Here is a 6,589-nt window from a genome sequence, read left to right as displayed (position 1 = left end):
AAGCAGAAAGTCTAATCGTTCTGGAGGACCGATCTGGCAATAGGTAAACTCCCCTTGGACGAGTAGGTGAGGACGCGTTGCTTAGTGAGGGAACAGTAGGTATCGGTTCGACCTAGAGTTTCGACGAAACTCAAAGTCAGAATCAGACAGTCAAAGGCTGTCATAATTTTATATTATATGTATACTGTTTTTGCCTGGACTAACTTTGTTTTGCAGAAAATAAGGGTTGGAGAAAGCTTGTTTGGGCACCCGGAAGGGGTCCGGGCACCCCGAGCTGGTCTGGGCGCTCGGAGTCGGTCCAAGAACCCAGAACCCAAAAGTTATCTGCAAGCTGATGTGGCATGCACGGAGTGGCCGAGCCAAGAGGTCCAGGCGCTCTGAGGGGTTCCGGGCGCCCGGAACGGCCTATAAAAGTAGCCTCAACCAAAAGCTTCAAAACGACACAACGAACGACTTTCGCTTCTTCGAGCAGCTCAGAAAACACCTCCTCGACGCTCAAAAGATGCTCCGACAACCATCGCGCTGAAGATCCATATTTCCGAGTTGTTGGTATTCTTTAAAGTTTTAAATTACTCGTAATCAATCATTGTACTTGTACTTATTTCAATTGACTAGTGATTTCCCATGGAAAGCACTCTCACGTGCGGGCCTTGGAGTAGGAATCGTCACAGGCTCCGAACCAAGTAAAATCTTAGAGTGTGCGTTGTGTTTTATTTTCCACTACATGTTTTACTCTAAATGAACGAAATAGTCACGAGCGCTATTCACCCCCCCCCCCCCTCTCAAGTGCTTTTGATCGTACAATTGGATTAGAGCGGGGTCGTTTCGAATCGGTGAAACCACCATTCAAGCAATTTTTTTTCGTGGTAATTTTTAATTTTTCGGAGTTAATCAGAATCGGTAAAATTTTCGTCTTTCGATTTTTTTCAATCGAATTCTTTTTCTCGAAGTCGGTGCAACACCACTCGAGCTCGCCTTTTTAATTCATTATCCCGCACTACTAATCCAAGACCAAGTGTTGGAACAAGTTTTCTTATCTTTTGTCATACTAGATTGTTAAATGGCCCACCAGGAAGGATTTAGCACAGCTCGCCCGCCTCTCTTCTCCGGTGAAGATTTTGGCTACTAGAAAGGGTAAATGGAATACTACCTCCAAACCCAACTCGAAATGTGGATGATCATCAAAATCGACATCTCACTCCCACTCGACGGCACGGGAAAACCAGTATCTTGCGAGAACTGGGATGCAAGTCTGATGAAGAAGGTCGAGGCCAACGCCAAAGAGACATGTACTCTTCAATGCGGTTTGACAAATGAGGAGCTAAACCGAGTAGGCTCATTCTCAAGTGCGAAAGAACTATGAGAGAAGCTGATTGAGCTGCACGAGGGCACTTCCGATACTAAAGTAAGTAAAAGAGATCTAATTTTGAATAAATTATATAACATAAAATTACAGGATGGTGAATCGGCAAGTCAATTGCATGCACATATCCAAGATCTCGTCAACGACCTCCACGCAATCGAACAGAAGATGGAGAATCGAGACGTAATAAGGTACACACTAAACGCTTTTCCGAGGAATACATTGTGGGCATCAATGGTAGATGCCTACAAAGTATCTAAGGATTTGTCGTTAATTAAATTAGATCAACTATTTTCTGAATTTGAGTTACATGAGCAGACTAATGCATCTATGGCCGAGAAAGGAAATGCCTTGGTTGCGGGTACGAGCAGAACTCGGGAAGCAAAAACAAAGTGTCAAACCGAACCCGAGTCCGAAGAAGAACCGGACTCAAAAGATGACGACAACGAGATAGCAGCCGAACTCGTCAACCTTGTACGAAAGCTCTACAAGAAGAAGAAGGAGTTCACCAAGAAAGACATCAAGAAGGTAATTCTATCCAAAACGATGCAATCAAGTCCAAAAGTGAAAACAGAAGTCACCTGCTACGGCAGCAATAAGAAAGGGCACATCAAAGTCAATTGTCTTAATCAAAAGGAAATAAACAAGCAAAGGAAGAAGAAAGCACTGCAGACAACTTGGGATGAGTCTTCTTCAGAAGACTCCAACGAAGAGCTCGAACAAACGAGCATCCTCGCGCTTACGGCCCGGGAACAAATTGATGAATCAGAAACCGAGAGCGAATCAGAAATCGACTCCGAGCGAAGCCACAGATCCATATCCATTTCCGAAGGGCCTAATCTTCTCAGTTAGATAAATTACATAATTTAGTTAATTATCTGATGCGTAAGTTAGCCAAATCCAACGTCCCGGTCAAGTCACTCCAAAAGGAGGTAACACTCCTTAAGGAGGAGACTAAACTAAGTTCTTTGACTATGCCAGTTCAAAATAGAAGTTTCATTCAAGTTCAACAACTTGAGGAAGAAAATTTCAATTTGAAAACTCAAGTTAAAGAACTTAAGGGCACGTTGGAACGGTTTACCTTGGGTTCTAAGAATCTAGATCTGATTCTTGGAAAAGAAAGAGTCGTATACAACATATTCAGACTTGGATTTAAGGCTAAATGAAAATACAAGTCTTACTTATCACTTGTAAATAGAACTAATAGAAAAATAGTCCAAGCATGGGTCCCCAAGTCGAACTTAGTTAATCAAGTTGGACTTGGTTAATATTAGATTCCCAAGGATCAAATCCACTACCTTGATTGATCCTATTGAGACTATGATCCAGGGGGAGCCAATAGAAAGATCAATTTTATCAATAAATAAATTTGTTTTATACTTGTTTTTACAGCTTTATTATACATACTTAGACTAGGCTAGATAAGTACCTAGGCGTGATTTACACTTGACTAGTTAGACATAAGGGTTTCAAAAGGAAAATTAAATATCCAATTTCTTTGAAAGACTTTGTCAAAAAGTGGTGGATGATCTCATACTCAAGAAGGCCTAGTGCATCGCCACAGCCTGGAAGTCAATCTTTAAAATGAATATTTAATTGACTGATTGTAAAACCTAAGTCTAACTCAAATGTAAATCAATCCTTAAATGATAATCTAAATCAAAGATAAAATTAACCATCTCATAAAAATCTATAAGGTTCCCGGATTGATAATTTAGAAAAGGGTGAGATGGACTCAGGTAAAATTTAGAATTAATTAATCATTTAATAAATTTTAATTAATCTAATTTAATAAATCTAATCTAATAAATCTAATTTAATAAATCTAATCTAATAAATCTAATCTAATTTATTAAATCTAATTTAATAAATCTAATTCAATAAATATAATAAATCTATTTTCTTAAATCTAATTTTAATAAATCAAATTTAATAAAATCTTAATTATTCACTTAATAAATCTTAATTAACAAATCTTAATATTAATCAATTAATAAATCTATTTTATTCATCTATTAAGTCCAATCAATTCATAATTTAACTTAATTTAATAAATTCAATTAAACACAAAATCATCGCATAGTCATCCATAAGAAATTTATTAAATCTAATTTAATAAATCTAATTCAATAAATCTAATAAATCTATTTTCTTAAATCTAATTTTAATAAATCAAATTTAATAAATCTTAATTATTCACTTAATAAATATTAATTAACAAATCTTAATCTTAATCTTAATCAATTAATAAATCTATTTTATTCATCTATTAAGTTCAATCAATTCATAATTTAACTTAATTTAATAAATTCAATTAAACACAAGATCATCGCATAGTCATCCATAAGAATGTGCTTATTAGAATAGAGCTTATTCTTTGAAAAATATTTCTCAAACTCTAGGAAAAATATTTTCAAAATTCTAATTTTACTAGTTTTTAAAAAAATTGGACTTAGCCTAGGTATTTATCCCTAGAAAACATGTTCCCCTAAGTCTCAGCCAGAGCATCTCACAAGCGCACTAGGATTACCTTTCTTGTGTATAAAAAATACTTAGAATGATGTGAGATGCATAGAGTACTACCTAGACTTCAGAATACGTATGTCTGTGCATCAACATAAGTCTGTGCATCAACATAAATACGAAATTCAAATTAATCAAGTTAAGTTATCCATGTTTAAACAAACTAATTGGAACACTTACTTAATTTGACTAACTAAATGAAAGCTACTACCTCAAAGTTTGGCAAATGCAACACTACCTCAGATGCTATAGTCATCTTTAATTTCTCAAAGGCTTCTTTGCATGCATTTAACCATTCCCACCGCACATTCTTCTTTAATAAGTCTATCAATAGGGCAACCTTCTTTGAATAACTATAAATGAATTTATAGTGGAAGTTTGCTAAGCCTAAGAATGATCATAGTTTGGAAAATGTTAAAGGAGGTTTCCAATCAACAATAGCATGCACCTTCTTTGAATCCATCCGAACATAACAATATGTCCCAAGAATATTATTTCTTGACTAGTAAACTCACGATTTTCCCACTTCACATAGAGTTGATACTTCCTTAGCATATCCAGCACCATCTCCAAGTGCTCCAAGTTCTCTTCCAGTAACTTGTTATAGATTACAATATCATCAAATAAACTATAACAAAATTGTCAAGGAAGTCATACAATATCTCATTTAGTGATGTAAATGAACCAAACGGTTCGCGAGCTATTCGGAGCTCAATTCGGTAAAAAGCTCGTTCGAGTTCGTTTGCTTATCTTATCAAGCCAAGCTCGATTTCGAGCTCAACAGTTTTATCGAGTCGAGCTCGAGCTTAAGGATATTCGGCTCGTGAGCTCGCGAACATGTTCGTTTATAGGCTCGTAAGCCAAAAAAATGAGCATTAAAACGAGTCTTAAACCGAGCAAAAAAATGAGCTCTAAAACGAGTTCTAAAACGAACCTTAAAATGAGCTTTAAAATGAGCCAAAAAATGAGCTCTAAAACGATCCAAAAATGAGCTCTAAACGAGTCTGAAAATGAGCCCGAGCTCGCTTAACGAGTTAGGCTCATTAACTTTGATAATCGAGCTAATAACGAGCCGAGCTCAAACTGTTCGCGAGCTTGATAATTCTAATATGAGTCGAGCTCGAGCCTTGTGATAAAAGTTCGATTCGAGCTCGAGCCCGAATATAACTTAAACGAGCCGAGCTCGAGCCTAATACTATTCGGCTCAGTTCGGCTCGTTTACATCCCTAATCTCATTCATCAAATTACAAAAGGTAGCAGGGGTGTTTGTCAAACCAAATGGTATGATAAGAAACTCGTAGGAACCTAACGAGTCACACATGTTATTGTTGCCTCATCCCCTTCCATAATTCTTGCTTGCCAATAGCCTGATCGCAATTCAAGTTTTATGAACCATGTTGACTTACTCAATCTATCCAGTAGATCTTGTACCAAAGGAACATGGTACTTATTTTTTACAATCACCTTGTTCAATGCCCGAAATCTAAGCACATCCAAGTAACCATCTTGTTTTTTTTTTTGAAACAACACCGGGGCACTAAATGGAGCATTAGATGGTCGAACATACCCAGCCTCCAATAATTCATTTAATTGTTTGCGTAATTTTGCAAGTTCTAAAGGAGACATATGATATGGGGGACTTACAGGAGGCACAGCACTAGGGATCAATTCGATTTTGTGATCGACATTTCTCCTTGGTGGCAAGTGTTTTGGCAACTCCGCTAGCATCACATCTTTAAACTTAGTCAAAATGTCTTTGACACTAACAGGTAACTCGACCTTCTTATCAGGTTTAACGTCGATTAAGGCAGCCAATTAAGTTGTTTCACCCCGCTTCAAGCCTTTCTCTAATGACACTACATATGTAATGCCCGAAAATTCTCAAAATTATCTTAGAAATATTCTATGATTTTTCTGGAATTTTAGGATATTTTTACAGAATTTTTAGAGTAGCGAAAGTAGCAAAAATAAATAGAGTCATAAAATAGCCTACGCGGGTTTTGAACCCGAGACCTATTGGGTCCTACGACTTAAGGTGAACTCTAGTAACCAGGAGAACCCAGCAAGGCCGTGCTAAAAGGAAAGGGAAATAATTTTATTTAAGTTAGAGTTGGGTGAATTAATTCCTTAATATAAATAGGGAATTAAGTGAGGAGTTTTATTTTTATCGTGACTTACCTCTTCTCCTCACCCTAATCCCGCCGAACCTCCCTTCTCCTCCCTCATCTCTCGGCGCCAACCACAAGCAAACCTAGGGTTTCATCCCTAGGGTCATAAGGGCTCCTTCCGGCACGAGGGCGTTCCTCTCCATGAGAAGAGCACGTAGACGCAAGAGGATCGTCGAGGGAATCGTCTCCACCGGAAAACTAGCGATTAGAATCGTAAGAAATCTAGCGCAGGAGGTAAGAAACCCCTCACTTGCAGTATAAGTAGCTTCTGTATGAATTTTATGCTTTAGTTAGTAGTATGTAGATTTTCGGCACAAAGGATGCGAATTAGCGCATACCAAATGTTCGATTAAATTATTAGCACGGTTGAAATGCAACTTAAGCATTTTACTAGCTTAGCTAAATGCAATAGAAGCATTCATTCAGTATGTTTAACTTTAGTACATCTTATATGGGACTACGGTCCAATGGGTGGGCTCCCATAGTCGCCTCTAGGTTTAGATAACCTAGCTCTAGGTTCAGATAACCTAGAAAT

This window comes from Zingiber officinale, chromosome 2A, assembly GCF_018446385.1.
Source record: "Zingiber officinale cultivar Zhangliang chromosome 2A, Zo_v1.1, whole genome shotgun sequence".
Lineage (NCBI taxonomy): Eukaryota > Viridiplantae > Streptophyta > Magnoliopsida > Zingiberales > Zingiberaceae > Zingiber > Zingiber officinale.
This window is presented reverse-complemented; position numbering follows the sequence as displayed.